This window comes from Papio anubis, chromosome 12, assembly GCF_008728515.1.
Source record: "Papio anubis isolate 15944 chromosome 12, Panubis1.0, whole genome shotgun sequence".
Lineage (NCBI taxonomy): Eukaryota > Metazoa > Chordata > Mammalia > Primates > Cercopithecidae > Papio > Papio anubis.
The window spans coordinates 95145734-95163351 of record NC_044987.1 but is presented as its reverse complement, the minus strand read 5'-3'; the positions used below and the strand labels follow the sequence as shown (position 1 = coordinate 95163351).

At 41.6% G+C, this 17618-nt stretch overlaps 1 protein-coding gene across 4 annotated transcripts in view; it reads right to left on the bottom strand.

The window, feature by feature from the left end:
* Positions 1 to 17618, bottom strand: part of TRIM44 (tripartite motif containing 44) — a 190262-nt gene that overhangs the window by 67373 nt on the left and 105271 nt on the right. The gene's annotated exons all lie outside the window — the stretch shown is intronic.

Here is a 17618-nt window from a genome sequence, read left to right as displayed (position 1 = left end):
AAAGGCAAAAGTAGCAAACTTGCCTAGTTTCTCCCCATCCACTTCCATAGGTCACTGTCCTTAAAATAGTAACAAGAGCCAGCTTGATCAAGTGCTTACCGTGGACCGGGGCACTGAGTTACGTGTGTTACTCACCCATTCTTCCTATTATGTAGGGGCTATTATTATCCCTCGTTTTCCAGATGAAAAACGTGAAGCTCTGAGACATGTAAAATCCTAGGGTCACATAGTAAGGTCTGTGTCCTTAAAACTCAAGGTTTAGTTTCTGTTGGATAAAGTCTGAAGTGGTCAAGCTGGTAGAGAAGGAAAAGGCCTGTAGAACATCAGCTCCCAGCTATTACCTAGAAATTTTTCATCTCACAAGGGATTATCTATGTCTATATAAAAGCTGTGCTCCTTTGCATCCATTTGGGAAAGACCTTAAGGGAAAATATCCTAGGCAGCAGATTTCTAGACCTTCCACTAAAGGCAAAAACATTTCAAGAAACAGGTCCTGCAAGTTAAGGTAAGTGTATGCTAGGAGCCAAAAGAACCAACCCAGTAATCTTCACCATTCCAAAATCTGCCTTGTTTCCACTCCCCTTTCCTGCTGGTTATACAATCATGGGATGAAGGGTGCATGCCAGGAAGAGCTGGACAGTGGGCTGTCATTAAGGAGCAGTATTTAATGGCATCTGTCCCAAAGGGAACAAAGGGTCTTTTATGAAAGCTTCTCACCAGAATCAAGGCAGAGCTGGAACTGGCGCCATATTCTCCCCCTTGGTATTATATCCAAAGCAAGCTCTCATTGTTCTCTTGTCAGTTTTATTTCAAATATGAGGGCAGCATGGTGACTCTGCCCTAAGCTGCAGTTCACTTTTTAGCATTCTTGAGACACACAGTTTAAATGTTCATGGACCTAATGAAATTGTATACAGAATTTTATCTGTGTGTTCCTTTGTCTGAGAGAAGCCATACTTTTCATCATATTTTCAAAGAAGTCAACAACTCTTGCCAAATTGGGAATAACCAAATTATAAATAAACTCTTTTCCAGTTGCCAGGTTCTTCACTATAAGACTTGGAGAGTGGCTTGGGGAAAAGGTCTGAAGTCTGAACTGATAAAATCTTTTCTCATTAACTTAAAAAAGATCTGTTCTTGGGTCTGAAATTTATCTCACAGTTTAAAACATGAGATCTTAGGATACTGGCATATCATTTATTGATTACTTCATTTGCTAAATATTTGTTGACTGTCAACCATGTGTCAGTCATGATTCTGGGCACAATAATGAATAAGATGAACACAGGAGTTGCCCTCTAGGACTTTAAAGCCTAGTAGGTGAGATACAGGCTCAGGGGAGAGAGGGAGAACCTTTTTTTTCCCCCCCAGAACAGCATCTTTAAAGAAAGCATCTTATTTTTATAATAACCCATTTCTCACAATAATGAATAAGAAAAGGGATCATAACTGAATCTGTAACACAGAGCTTTGCTCAGCTTGTATGTCATCTCTCCTGGAGGGTTCAACAATATAATTAGTGTTAGGCATCGTCTCCTCTCCTGAATGTTCTTGCTTCACTTTGTATATAAACTTTGTATATAAGCTAGTCTATGTTCATGAGATGATCTCATTTTATTTATTTATTTATTTTTATTTATTATTTTGATTTTGCTCTGTCACCCAGGCTGGAGTGCAGTGGTGTGATCTTGGCTCACTGTAATCTCTGCCTCTCGGGTTCAAGCGATTCTCCTGCCTCAGCCTCCTGAGTAGCTGGGATTACAGGTGCCCGCCACCACACCCAGCTAATTTTTGTATTTTTAGTAGAGATGGGGTTTCACCATGTTGGCCTTGAACTCCTGACCTTGTGATCCACCTGCCCCAGTCTCCCGAGGTGCTGGGATTATAAGCATGAGCTACCATGCCTGACTGTTCATGAGATTTTTTATCTTAAATAGTCTATAAAAGTCTTCACTTTCTGCAAGGGAAGTAATACAGCCTTCTACCTCAGCCACTTACCACGCTCCTCTGAAACACCTACCAGTCACATTTAGACTTACAACCGGAATGGGACTCAGATGTTAATGGCTGTTTCACTTTTTTTTTTTTTTTTTTAAATAAACTAAGGGTGTTAGGCAGACAGCCCATTCTATAGCAGGTAATGCCAATGAGAGAGTCAGCATTACATAATTACTCTGATGTCACCAGACTGAACTAGGTTCAAATCCCTGTTATGAACTAATAAACGGTGGGATCTTAAGTCACTAACCTCTCTGAATCTGTTTTGTCGAAATGCTATCTTCCAGGGTTACTGTGAAAGCTTTATGTATTTTATGCAATACAAATGATAAAAAATGTTAACCTTCCTCAACCCACCTTCCTTCTTATCCTGAATAAAAACCTGCCTCCTCCTGCCTTTCCCTCAAATGTTCCTAGTTCTGGCAGCTGAAACATTACATTCCAGAACAAGTGTGTTCCTATCCCCAAATACCCTTCAAATATCTGGAGAGCAACAGTATCCTGCTTCGCTCACTTGGAGAGTTTTGTAAATGACAACCCAGACCTAATGAAATACAGGTACTAACTAGAAAGGCTGAGTATCACTCTGACCCTTCTAGGTGGCAGGTCTCGAGAAAAGTCATGCCTGCAAACACTGGGGAGAACAAATACGGAGTGAAGTTTAGTTAACCGGCCTTAGCTCAGTCACTGATCTAGTTTGAGGGTATTGCTGTATCTAAAAGTGGTGGCCTTAAAACTGGGGTACCGATACCCTTGTGGTATGTAATTACCTTCCAGGAAGTATTTGGGCCTGGGTAATTTTATGAAAATTAATGTCCAAATCCTTAACTTCCATATATACTGCTTCCTTAAACTTATCTCCTCAGAAACATGCCTGTGCTCTATAAGGTTCTTGTTTCAGCCACTCCCACTTTCCAGATCACCATACTCCCACACTTCTGCAGAAAAGCTACTCTCACCCTTCTGAATCTTAGCATGTAACAATTTTAGAATGTCTCCCTTAGAGGAGTCCTATGAGAGAATGGCAAGCAATAGTAAAGGAGACAATCTCTTTTTTCATTTAGGCAGGAAACTCTTGGCAAGGCTGTGTGTTTTATCTATCTATCCATCAATCTAACACTTCAAATTCAAAAGTGAGATGGTTATCATGAGGTGTGTGCAATGTTTATTGGTATTGAAAAAAATGAAATCAGACTTAATCTGACAGAAAGCAAGTCTGATCTGGCTGGATGGTTTGACCACCAGAACTGGCTTTGCCAATTAGATTATATAGTGTACCTTGCTTGTAAATTTAATAAGCTAAATTAACAGTACCAAAGTTTTGACAAAAATATATATAAAAACTCATATAAACTACACAATATGTCAGTGATCACACCCTTAGCAACTATTTACACTTGATATATGATTTCAGGAATTAATTTAAAAATGTGCAAAAAGGCACATACTTTTAAATTTTCTTTTAGGGGATGTAAAACAAAAATGTTTAGCTAAAGGAACTGGGAGCTCCTAAATTCTGACCAGGAGGATGGTGTGAAATTTAACACTTTCTTGGTTGTGGGTAGGGGTTGGGGTGACAGAATGAGACTAAGGCATCCCAGTCAGCAGAATGCTGTATCCCTTCTCTGAGCTGGGCTCACTGTCTGATGTGATGCCTGTGAAACTGAAATGTCAGAGGCATGCCATAAGCCCCACGTTCAGACCCTAAACACCTGCTGATAAAATGATCGTATTTTATCATAATCATTTTACAGTGTTTCACTGACAATTTTTTAGTTAGGCTGTATACATAGGCAGCTCAGCTTTTTGGCTTCTGTCCCCAGATTGTAGAGGTATAAAGGGGGAGTTAATAAATCAGGTAGCAGGCATTCTGACTTTGCAAGTTTAACAGTTTCTTTTCCTAAGTATATACTACAACTTAATGTGACTTGGCATCACTCACGCCTTCTGAGTTCTTAGTTATTTATTAATTGATTATTGCTGTAAAAGGATTATTTAACTCAGGAGGATGGAGAAATTAAGAGTTATTGACAAGGGAGGAAGGCTAGATTCAGCTGAAATTCAAAAAGATAGATTTAATATTCTCCAAAAATTACACTGCCTGGGCATTGTACAAGGAGCTGATTGGGAAGTCTCATGCTTTCAGTATCTGAGGAAGTGGTTGCCTAGTTGCAGTAAATATGCGATCAGCACTGCTGGAGAGATGGACTAAACAATCGGATCCAGGGACCTTTCTTTACTAGACAGAGCAGAGTTGCCTTCTTTGTCCCCTCTGTCCCACACTCACCTGCCTCAACAGCCTGAACTGAAAATCAGGTTACTGTGCTTTAAAGGATCTGAACTTTACAAAATAAAGTAAAACGTCCTTGGTCTATTTTGGGCTAACTGAGAAAAACATGATGAAAATACTAGAGTTCTAGTCCTGGTTCTGCTGTGTGACTCTAGAACCCAGTATCCTTATCTGGGAAATTAGGATGCCTTGCATTTTACGCAAAATTTAGGAAAACTCCAAACCAGACAAAAACTAATAAAGCTTCTCTCCAACATACAGACTTGCTGAGCTAATTAATTTGCTCTCATTTATACAACTGTCTCTCTTTGCTTCCTGTGCCCCCCTCTATCCTATCTAATCTTGCTGCTGCTCACTCTTTGGGTCCACACCACCTTTAAGAGCTGTAATACTCGCCGCGAAGGTCTGCGGCTTCATTCTTGAAGTCAGCGAGACCATGAACCCACTGGAAGGAAGAAACTCTGGACACATCTGAACATATGAAGGAACAAACTCCGGACACACCACCTTTAAGAGCAGTAACACCACAAAGGTCCGCGGCTTCATTCTTGAAGTCAGTGAGACCAAGAACCCACCGGAAGGAATAAATTCTGGACACAGTACTGCCTGATCATTACCTAGTGTAGACCCAAGAGTAAGCTCTGCCATGAGCAAAAGTCCCATGATTATTTATTTCATCATGGACCTTAAAGTTTGACTTGGCTCTAGCCTCACTGCAATTCCTTCTCAGACCACAAGGGCAAGGGCTCTTCTCTCTCTAGTTCGCATTCTACTTTATCCCATGAGCCTTCTCTCTTTCAGTAATGGCCACTATTCACAGAGGGCTTACTTAATGTTCCACAAACTGTGCTAAGAAATCTATATACATAAACTCACCGATAGCTTCTGGTATTATCTCCATTCTACAGATGAGAAAAATGAGGCCCAGAGAGGCTGCAAGACCTGCTTAAGGTACATGACTTGTAAATAATAGACCTAGGTTAAGCAATCAGACTCTAGAACCCCGAGAAATGAACTGACCTTGGGCAAGAGATGAGCCTGTCTTTTCTGATCCCTAGTTACCCAGCTGATAAGTAGTGGCCATTTAAGTTTTCTGAGGCAAAATGTTTTCACCTGAAAAAATGGGATATTAACACCTACCATGAGGAGATGGAAGATACAAGCAAGTGCTTTTTTAAGATGAAAAAATGCCAGAGATGAGTAGGATTACTATAGAAGAAAAAGAAGAAATACAGACCTGAATTTGTCTCAGCCCTCACAGCTGACTCTGTCTCTCCACACCTATTTAGGGACCTCTGAGAGAGCCTTGCGTTGGGTCTCCCGCATGACCTCAGGCCCACACTCCTATACTTTACTTAAAGAGTGAGGAGTTATGTTCCCTCTCCTTGAGGGTGGAATATCTACATACATTATGTGAAATACTTTCCGAACATGAGTTTTGTTTCTTCTTCATTTATTTATTTGATCATTTATATCAGTATGGACTCATGGATATTTATTTTATTCTTTGGGTTATAATCCAGTATTACTATTTTGTTGCTGAAACTGCTCAGCTTTGGCCTTTGAAAGCTCTGTTAGTTGGCTCCTATGTTTCACTGACATATCCCCATCAAAACGGGTTTTCTGTTTTTTGTTTGTTTTTGAGCACTTCCCTACTTTCTAGCACTACAGAGCCTTCAGGCTTAGCTGTCTACTTCCTCCTTGGCACTGACCACAGTGCCAAGTCTGAATTGATCTCCATGCACTTTGCAGCCTATTTACTGTTTTTATAGGTGGCTACCTTTCTTGCACTTGGCAGGGCCTGTGTGGGGATGGCCTACTTCTATGGAAGATTAAAAGGAGCCAGCAGGCCTGCCCAGGCAGTGCCTTGCAACAGGGAGGTGACTGAACGGAAGTAACAGGCAGGCTTGTAGCGTGCCAGTGTCCCATCTGCTCTCAGAATTTCCTTCTTTAGTCCTTTACTGCTGCTGAATTTAGAGTAGAATCATTTACAGCTTTTTTTTTTTTTTAAATTCAAAGAGTAACTTTTGCTTTTTTGTTGCTTTTTACTTTCTGTAACAAACAAGTATTGGTTCCATAAAAAAGAAAAAAAATTCCATTATGTTACCACCAGGGATAATCACCATTATCACAGTGAAATATATTTCCCCATACACCTTCTATACATATATAAAAATAAATATCTTTTACAAAATCAGCTCATACTTGACAGCCTTCTTCACAGTCTGCTTTTTCCACTCAGCTATCAATCATGAATGTCATATCAAGAAATATATTTCTATAAGATTATGATCATGATTTGTATGGATTTATCATACCTAATATTGGGCATTTAAATTATTTCTACCTTTTCACTATTATCCACATCTCTGTGACACACATCATTGTGGATGAATCATCCTTAGTTATTTCCAAAGAAAAATTCCCTGGAGTTTCCTTCTGGGTCAAAAGCCTTGTTTGCATTTGTTTTATAAGCTTTAATTTTTAGAACAGCTTTAGATTTACCAAAAAATTACAAAGATAGTACAGAGGATTCCCATACTTAGTCTCCCCTACTATGAACATCTTATATTTGCATGGTATATTCGTTGCCAATGAACTATGAAAGGAAAATAAATTTGGGGACCCCAAAATCACTAAGCCAAAGGGAAAAGTCAAGCTGGGAACCGTGATCGGCAAACTTGTCCCCCATTTTGTTCCTAAATAAGATGGCTACAAAGATTAAAAAGCTACATACCTCCCTCACAAAGGACAGACAACACTCAAAGTCATCCCTCGGCTCACGTGAGACAAATGCATATCCAATTGCTTCGATTCAGTGGAAAGCTAATCAGAAACTCAAAAGAATGCAACCATTTGTCCTTTATCTACTTATGACCTGGAAGCCCCCCTCCCCACTTTGAGTTGTCCTGCCTTTCTGGACCACACCAATGTATATCTTACATATACTGATTGACATCTAATGTCTCCCTAAAATGTATAAAACCAAGCTGTGCCCCGACCACTTTGGGGACATGTCATCAGGACCTTCTGAGGCTGTGTCATGGGTGTGTCCTTAACCTTGGCAAAATAAACTTTTTAAATTGACTGAGACCTGCCTCAGATATTTCAGGTTCACAGAACCAATACTGATACCTTCATACTAAAGTTCATATTTTGAGATTTCCTTAGTTTTTCCCTAAAGTCCTTTTTCTGCTCCAGATTTCACTCAGTATACCACATTTCATCATTAAGTCTCCATAGGCTCCTCCTGGCTGTGATGGTTTCTTAGACTTTTCTTGTTTGTGATGGTGAGGACAGTTTTGAGGGGTGGTGATCAGGTATTTTGCAGAATGTCCCTCAATCGGAAGTTGTCTGATGTTTTTCTCACAATTAGGCCATGGTTATGGGCTTTTGGAAGGAAAATTACAGAGGTAAAGTGCCATTATCATTACATCATATCAAGGGTTGATACTATCAATATGACAGCACTGTTAAAGGTGGCCCTGACCACCTGGCTGAGGTATTGCTTGTCAGGTTTTTCTATGGTATGGCTACTCTTTTTTCCCATTCCCACAGTGTATTCTCTGGAAGGAAGTCACTACGAGTCGCCTATACTTAAAGAGTGAGAAGTTATGTTCCCTCTCCTTGAGGGTGGAATATCTACATACATTATGTGAAATACTTTCGAACATGAGCTTTGTCTCTTCATTTATTTATTTGATCATTTATATCAGTATGGACTCATGGATGTTTATTTTATTCTTTGGGTTATAATCCAATATTACTATTCTGTTGCTCAAACTGCTCAGCTTTGGCCTTTGAAAGCTCTGTTAGCTGGCTATGTTCCATTGACATATCCCCATCAATACCGGTTTTCTGTTTTTTGTTTGTTTGTTTTTGAGCACTTCCCTACTTTCTAGCACTACAGAGCCTTCAGGCTTAGCTGTCTATTTCCTCCCCAGACCTAAAATCAGATATTTTCCAAAGGACACAAGAGATATGGTTTTAGAGGCATTTGATACTACCCTCCAGAAATCTTATGTTGATTTACAGTCATTACTCACATTGGCACAAGAATGCCCATTTTCCCCACACCCTTGCCAATAGCAGGGCAATTTCAAAGTGACTGCAGGGAGATGACCTGGCATGGGATACAGTGTGTGCATATATATGCATGCATGTGTCTATCTGTTCCATCTCTTTAAAATAACTTCTGCGTTACTCAGTTTCCTGTTGAACTTCAAGAGAAAAATGCCCTGGGGCCAGATTTTTCCTTTTCTTTGCCCTTACATTGACCTTCCCCAACCTCCCTTTCCTTCCCCCAGTGCTGCTGGATTTTCTATCACTGGCGATCTCCTGTGATGAGGTCTGAAAGGAACCTTTCCTACACCCTCTATTAGGGCCCACGCAATTTCAAGGGGTGGAGAGTTAGAAGCAGAAATTAGCCCAAGGATTTGCCTTCCCTGCTTCCCGTACCTTCAGGAAATCCACCTGACCCAGTTTCCTCATCTTCTCTTGGCATGTGTATAATGGAAACCAAATCTCTCTCAAGCAGTTTCCTTCCATAGAAATCTTAAACATAAGATAAGATTTAGTAAAATGCTGGACTTCAAATTTCCTGTTGCCTCAGCTGCTGTATCTCACAAGTTACCAAAGAAAAAAAAGAGAAAGGATCAATAAATAAATATACTTGACACTGATTTCTAATCTCTGTCTGAATAGAGACTCACACCATGTTTGTGTGCATGCACATGAGTGTGTGTGAGAGAGTGAGCAAGCAAGGCAGATACACACACACACAGAGGCAAAGATACAAAACGCACGGGCGCGTGCGCGCGTGCGCGCGCACACACACACACACAGAGAAAACAGTTCTCAGTAACTTTGGCAGTCTCATGATGATGACCTTCAATTGAAGTTGGAAGTATACCAATCCATAATGTCCTAGTGCTACTTTTCATATGGCAGCAGGTTATGAATATGGACCTAGGAGTTCAAAACACCTGGGGTTGAATCACAGCTCTGCCACTTACTAGCTGTGAGATTTTGAGGTCGGTGATCATACTTGGAAATAGTGGACAATGTAGTACCTACCAGGGAGAGCTGCTGGAAGGATTAAATGAGATTAATGTATATGAAGTACTTGGCAGATATATAAAGAGCTTGACATAGTACCTATCACATAGTAAATGCTCAAAACATTTTGTAGTTATTTAATGACATCACGTGAAGAAACCAAGACTAAGAGAGACTAAAAGTCATACAATGAGTTGATGGTAGAGGGAGATCGACTGGAAGTCAGTTTCTGGCTCCTGAATACATCACCATACCTCTAACATCCATTTCCTCTAAAACTGCTATCTATTAACAAAAAACTAGAAGAGTTAACACTGTTGTCACCTGTACACTTTAGGTACCATGCTGTCATTCCAATGGGCTAAGATTCCTTCTCAAGTTTGTTCTCTTAGTGTACAGGCCATTAAAAAAATAAAGACAGTAACAGCTATCATGAATAAGAACGCATTCTATGTGCCAAGCATGGTGCTCAAAACCTTAGCAGCACCATCTCCCTATCCCACTAAGTCCAACAGCATGTCCTATTGACTCACCCTGCACGACCTCTCCCATGTGTGTCCATTCGTCTTCTCCACTGCTGCCACCATCTCCTGCTTGAACTACTGGAGTTGCTTCTTGACTAGTCTTCCTGCTTCTAATCTTAATGCACTATTGCCTATTATTCAAACTGTATTCAGAGTAACAGTTCAAAAACGTGCAATAGATTATATCAGTGCCCCATTTAAAAATCCTTCAATAGCTTCCTATAACCCCTAGAACAAAGTTCATAGCACACAAATTCCTACATGCTTTGGCCCCTCTCTCCCTTTCAAGCTTGATTCATGCCACCTTCCAGCCACACTGGCTTTCTTTCTGTTCCCCAAATAAGCTGATCTTGTTCATGCCTTAAGGCTTGTGCTTTGCTGGTCTGCCTTAGAGCTCTTACCCTCACATCTTGGAATGCAAGACTCATTAACATTCAGGTCTCAGCTCCAGTATCACCTTTTTAGATGCTGTCCTAGACCAGGAAATCTAGAGTAGCCACCCCATCCCTGTACTATTACACTATATTGCTGTATTGTCTTCATAGCACTGATCACTATCTACAATTATTTTGCGGTGGCAAAGGGCTTTAACTATTTTGTTCCCTGCCGTATCACCAGTACCTGGTAATGTGCTTGGCACTGGTGAAACCACAACAAATATTTTTGAGTGAATGAATGAGTACATGATCAAAACAATCGTATAACACGTGACTGTTCAAGAAGCCTTCCCAGGCAAACCATGGGCCACTTGCTGGTCATGGAGACACTGCCTAGGAATCTCATGAACAGCTTACTTTGACAGGTAAACCCAACCTCCATTTCTTTTCTAATTGTCTCTGCAATGACCAGGCACACATAACCACTGGAGCTCTAGAATGAATTAAAATGCTATATCATAAACTGATTATTCTTACAAACAAATAAGCCTTACTGGAAGTCGTATGAGTAAAGGATGGTGTGGCCCATGGACAGGGAATGCTGTTGTCACTGCAACAGCAGTGACAAAGCAGAAGTAAGCTCATATCCAGTCCTCCCTAAACAAAGAAACCTGAAGAACAAATTCATCTCCATGAGGAAATGTTCTCATCTGGCTTCTCTATAAAACAGCTGTGAGTTTGCCAACTTCTAACTCTCCACAACCCAGCTGTGAGCTGTTCTCAAGGCAGGCTTGCATTCCAATACTTTATCCACCCCTTACCCTAACAGTCTATGAAGGGAGAGAGATGAGGATGATATCAAGTCAGCAACGCCAAGATAGAGGTGAGGGGATACTTAATTCATGGCTCCCTCTTTCCCTCAGATGAAATGTCAGCTGAGGCATGGATCCAGAAGTGGGAGAGCTAGGTTAGTTATTGTGGTGGTTGAGACTGATCATGGAAAAAGCACACAACTAAATTTCGAGACCCCATTCTAGCAGGCATTAGCGGCACAACCTTGGGTGAGATGCCTCTTTAAAGTTTCCATATCTGTAAAAAGAGGATAATTATACATTATAAGCACTTACAATTAATAAATGGATGTTATTACTTGCTAGACACTGAACTAATCACTTCACCCAAATCTTCGCAATCAGTTTCCATAATCCTGTGTAATAGCATTAACACTCCATTTTACAGACAAAGAAAATGCAGAGTAGACAAAGGAAGTAACATCCCAAGGTCCCACAGCTAGGCAGCACTGAAACTACCAAGGACTGGCTCTTGTTTTTGGCCCTGGGCAATGACGAGGGAAGGTAGCATATGAGGGGGCTTGTGACATCAGCTGGCTGCATTTATTCAGCTTGGTTATTAGTAATGCTTCATTACTAGTAGCAGAGGAAGTAACTGGTACTTTGTTGCTAAAGATGTTCTAAGGCCTTGGCAGACTCAAACTCCAGTCTGGGCACTAATTACTTGAAAACTTTCTCCTTGTTACAGGGGATCCCAATAGTCTCTTAGTTTATTTATTTATTTTTGAGACAGAGTCTCACTCTGTTGCATAGCCTGGAATGCAATGGTGTAATCTTGGTTCACTGTAACCTCCACCTCTTGGGTTCAAGCGACTTTCCTGCCTCAGCCTCCTGAATAGCTGGGATTACAGGCACACACCACCATGCCAGGCTAATTTTTGTATTTTTAGTAGCAACGGGGTTTTATCATGTTGGCTAGGCTGGTCTCGAACTCCTGACCTCAGGTGATCCACCTGCCCTGGCCTCCCAAAGTGCTGGGATAGTGTGAGCCACTGTGCCTGGCCCCAATAGTGTCTTTTTGTTTGTTTTTTAAAAAAGAAGAAGCACAGCTAAATTTTTTTGTTTTCTTTTCAGTTTTTACAACTGCAGCCGGTCATGACTTTCCTGTTGTAACCTGGCTGCAAAGTGGCCATTTCCCTCAGATTCTCGTCTTGGTTCTTGTGCGCTCCAGCAAACAGTCATGTAAAAGGGCCTGCCACCAAGACCTGTTCCCCAGAACTTACAACAGAATCTCGTTGGGTCAGATATTGGTTTCATTTTCAATCCTGCCTGTCCTGCAGTGAGAGGCACCAAGGTCTCACTCATTTAGTTAGGTTACATAGAAATATCTTTCAAGGTTTGAGTTGATTTTCACTACACCCTACTAAAGGATGAAATCTGAATTAAGTGAAGATGATGTCTCCTGTCTGCCATCAGGGAGCCAGTGATACAGGTGGTCTGACACATCACTGCTCTGCCCTTGTAGCCTCCAGAGGTTCCGGGCTTCAGTGCACCTCAGCATCATTATATTGTAAAAGTCACTATTTGTCACTTGAGCTCTTTGGAGGCTGCATTTGTTTCTCACTCACTGTTTTACCCCTAGTTTAGCAACATGCCTGGCACTGAAGACATTTGGCAGCTGGCATATGGCAGCTCTCATAACTTGCTTCAGCCTAGAAGGAGGGATTTCACCGGTGAGATAGAAGGCGGGGAAGGTAAACCTTCAAGGTAAAAACTACATCCAGCAGGAAAGCAGACCTTTCTCTATGAGCACTAAGATCTGTCTACTGGAAGAACTCCTAAAGGAGGTAGTATAATACGTCAGGATCATCCACTTTGGAATGAGACCAGGATTACTTACCATCCAAACCCTTTAGCTCTGAGCTGTGTAACTTTGGCAAAGCTATTTAACATCTTCTAGGCCTCAGTTTTCCTCATCTGTGAATCTGTGAAATGGGGAGTCATTCCTTCATTTGTGCTTTCAGTGAAGAAGTATTTATTGAGTACCCCTCAGTATATAAGGCATTCAAATAGGTAAAATAGCAGTGAAAAAGACTGACAAAGTCCTTGTTTTCATGGAGCTTAATTTCCAGTAAGTTGACAACAAACACGTAAATAATTTCTGATAGTGGATATGAAGAAAATAAACCAGGATGCTGGAATAGAGAATGATGAGTGAGAGAGAGAGAGAGAGAGAGAGTGTGTGTGTGTGTGTGTAGGGGCAACTCAGGAAAGGGCAGTATCAGGATCCACCTCTTAAGAGTTGATATAAATATTAAATGAGATAATGGATATAATGTGTTCAGCCTATTGCCTAATGAGTACTCAACTAAAATCAACTGTTTTTGTATCACTCCCATCCTGAAGTCAGTGGCTATTCTTTCACCTCGCAGTGACTGAGCCCCAAATACACGCCAGTGATGGAACACAGTGGTGTATCAGATGTCTCTACCATTCAGGAGCTCACAGTATGGCAAAGAATGTAGCTATAAGCCATAAGAGAAGAAGTGCTAAATTCCACCTGCAGAGTCAGAGAAGACTTTATCACTGAGTGTTGACAGATGGATTGGTATTTTCTAGGAAGACAATGGGGCAAGGAGAGGGGTATGCCAGGTGGAGGGAACAGCTTGAACAAACTGAAGATGTGAAACAGCTCGGCATGCTCAAGGAGCTGTGAAAAATTCAGAATGGCTAGAGATAAAATGTGCGAGGGTCCAGAGAGAGAACGTGTCTCATCAGCAGCTCCTAATGCTCATCTTTATGGGTCATGCTGGAAGTGTCTCCTAAGAAAATGAGGGGATGTAGATGGGAAAGAATAGGAGATGAGAAGGGTGTCAGGGCTCCATATGGCGTCTACCACATTGCCAGCACTTCAAAATGTGAACAAGGGCTATGCTTAAAATATACAGGCTGTGTTCTGTGTGACACTCCCTGAGGCAGCACAAGCAGATGTTTCAGGAAAAAAAGAAAAACAAACACCCATTGGTAACTCAATATAAAGCCTACATGGGGGCCAGCAGGCATTAGGCTGCTCAAATGTGATGACATCATCAGCACAGATCTGCGACTCAGCTTGGAAGAGTATTACAGGTGCCAATGTCATGATGCTGGGGGTCTGGAGCAAATGGACACTTGCTCCCAAGCAGAGGCTAGGGCTCCCTCTTTGTCAAAGCCAGACTCACTTGTCCAGGAGTCTAAAGTCCGTGCCAGGGACAGTGAGAGGGCTCTGAAATGGGAAAACAAGAAACCATGAGGAGGTGTCTTATGTCTAGTTAATAACTCAAGCATCTCTGCCAGCATGTCTTCTCAGATGAGTATAACTGAGAAGTGGATGTTTATGAAAGGGAACAGAGGGTCCCTGTTCTCCCACTGCCTGGTTTCTTCCCTGTTTACCACCCAGTTCTACCCCTGCCCTTTTAGTAAGTGTTCTTGTTATGAGTTTCCCTAGCAAATGGAAAAGAAGGTAAGAAAGCTATCCCTACCTGCACTCCAACCTCAATATTCCAAAAGCTCATGATACAGTCAACAGGCCTCGACTGTAGGAAATCTGCCCCTCCTGGAAGGAGGGTTGCTTGATGTAGACAGCAATGAGATGAACATCACATCCAGTTTACTTTCAGCCAATCTTACCAGAGGCTCTCCTTGTACTGCAGTGCAGTGCCGTCAGATGAGAGACAGCACTAGTCTGGTCACCACTAGATGATCCAAAACACATAAAAACATCAAACAGAGCCGAAGCAGGGAGAAGAGAGGAACTGAAGACTGCAGCTTTCCATCCTTTATATGTCACTGCCTAATCTCAAGACTGAACAAAGCCCAGTGCTTTGAACTCAAAGGACTGCTCTATGTACTGGAGGAGGTAACAGATGCCAAACATGAGAGCATGTGAAAAACAGCAAGGCCTTTGCCACTTTTAAAAGATATCCCATAAGTCATTAAGCCTAAAGTCCCTATTAAAGTTATTCCTGTAGTCTAAGGTGCTGCACTTAGAAGGTTCCTGATAGTTTAGCCCCTAGTTAAAAATCAGTATGTATTATAAGACAAGAGTATGCCATGGGACCACCATAAACCACTTGAGTGCAGAAGAGTTTCTGGATGAGCCAGCTGTCATCTTAGGTGTTGGGATGAGGTTAAGTTTTGCTGGGGGAAAGAGAAATGATAATCTTTAAAGGGTCAGGACTAGGGCATAAGTACGGGTGCTGAAAGAAGCAGATAAGGATTATTAAAGAACATTTTGCCCTCCTCCCAGTTTTTCCAGAAGCTGGCTCTGCTGTGACACCCAAATGACATAATTCTACAACTTTAAACCTGTTTCATCTATATGAAGAAGAACCTGTTTATGGCTTAGTGTCAACAGAAATCAAGTGTCATAAGATGTATTTACGATACCTGGAAAGCACTTGGTCACCAATGGCCCAATTGCAAGGCCCAGGCAGAATGAAACAGTGTAAATACCCCAAGGAGCACCAGGGGAATATGCCTCTTAGAACTGAGTAAGGCCCAGTCACCCTCTAAGACTGCTTAATTGAGGAGCATCTGTCAGTAATTTGGATGACAGGGTTTCCTGCTGTCAGAACTCTCAACCTTGCCTTTTAGGCTAAGAGGAGCAGGAGTGCATAGAGAAACCAAGGCTGAATCCAGTCCTTCTACTTATTAACTGAGACCCCTCTGGGCAAAACTTACTCCACTGGGTCCCAGTTTCCTCACTTGTAAAAGAGGATCAATGATTCCCAGGTTCTTAATGAATGTAAAAACACACAGCACAAGGTAAACTATTAAGTGATTACCTTTCTCATTAAACACTGTATGAAGCAGTACCCTATACATACTAAACTTTCATGACATATTGCTATGTCCCCTTCTTCCTCCTTGAATTAGATGATTTCTAAGGCTCTCACATTCTCAGTTCCAATCAGACTCAAGTTTAATATAGAACAATAAATATATCAGATGGCTCTTCTAGTATGAGAAGTTAACATGAGGTATAGATCTTTTACTTTCCCTATCCAGTCACCCACTCACTTCTTAAAACATTCCACTGCAGTCCTCACTCAGCCCAGCAGAGATGGGTAGGAGGGAGGGAATGACAACAAAATAAATATTTTTCAGTCAACCACTTTGGGGAAAAGATGAGAGAATTCTTTTGAGAGTTGTTTTCAAATTAAAAAATATTTGCTGTGAGACAATAAAGCTACTCCTCTATAAAAAAAACTATTTTTAGGGCCTCAGGCTGAAATATACACAAGAAAGAAAAAAGGAGTTAAGAGTGATAATTCTGTGTGTAAAAGTTTAAGCAAAGCCTGTGGAACAACTCAGTTTATGTTCAGCTGTAAAGAGAAAGCTTACATCCTTCCCAAACTGCTTCTCCAGCCACCTCTCCTGAGTCTGATTTCTGATAGAGCTCAGAGCCCTGGTGGGACTAAGGCCTCTGGTGGCTAATCATATGCCTCTTTTTGCCCACTGAAGAGGATGGAAAGACCAGGCTTTGGAAATAGAGCCATTAACTGTAGGGGTCCAGCAACCAACTCTGAGAACCACTGGTTTGTGTGAAAGGCAAGACGATCACTTAGCTCTTATTCATTTTAATTGGCATGAATGGTTACAACACGGCTACAAGGGGCATTCTCGTTAGGGGCCAAAACCAGACTCTCAAATGAGGCCCAATGCAGGAATATAAAAATTGTCTGGAGGAAAAGAACAGAAGGACTCCATGAATCTGATATAACGCCATACTAGAGGCTTTATTTTCTTTCTTTCGTTCCAACAACCCCTTGCCTCCCCTCCCCTCCCTTTGGTAAAGAACAGTACAACACCGAAATCCGCAGATAATCCTTGAATCTCTGTGGCAGCTCCAGTTCTAAACTCCTTCTTCACAATGATGGTTTAAATGGCTGTTAACAAGTCATAACAAAGATCGCTCTTGCTCTAGGGTAGAACAGCCATATCCTTTCTCTTTACCCACCCAAATCATAACCAGCCTAAGTGTATGTCTTCCATGAAGTCTGTGCTGACCACTCCACTCTAGAGAGACTACTCATCATCCACCTTCAAGATCAGAGAATTCGGGGTCCTGCTTGTAGGACCAAGAGGAACTTGGTGGCTCTACTGTTCATGCGGGAGCAGTAGAAATGCAGGATCCCAAGGGCTGGTAAGACCAGGTGAGCTAGAAGTAGCCTAATCAAGGGAATAAGCATGAACAACTGCCATAGGATGGCATCAAAGCTGGTGAGGAAGGGGAGAGTGGCAGCCTGGAAAGTGAGCCATGTCCATAAACACAGTAATTCATTACAAAGGCTAGGAAGTGAGGCTGTGGACAGTGGTAGATACTGGATGCCTCATTATGAAGTCCTGGCTCACAGTGTGGTTTGGGGATATGCCCATACGGTTTAGGCAGGTCACAAAAGATTGGGCACAAGGCATTTAACATGAAATCCATTTCCCTGACATTGACACCTGCTACCACAGGTGTCTCTTGTGGTGATACTAAGCTGGTACAGACATTTGGCTTTTCCTCCTCTAGACAGGGAACTGCTGCTTGAAG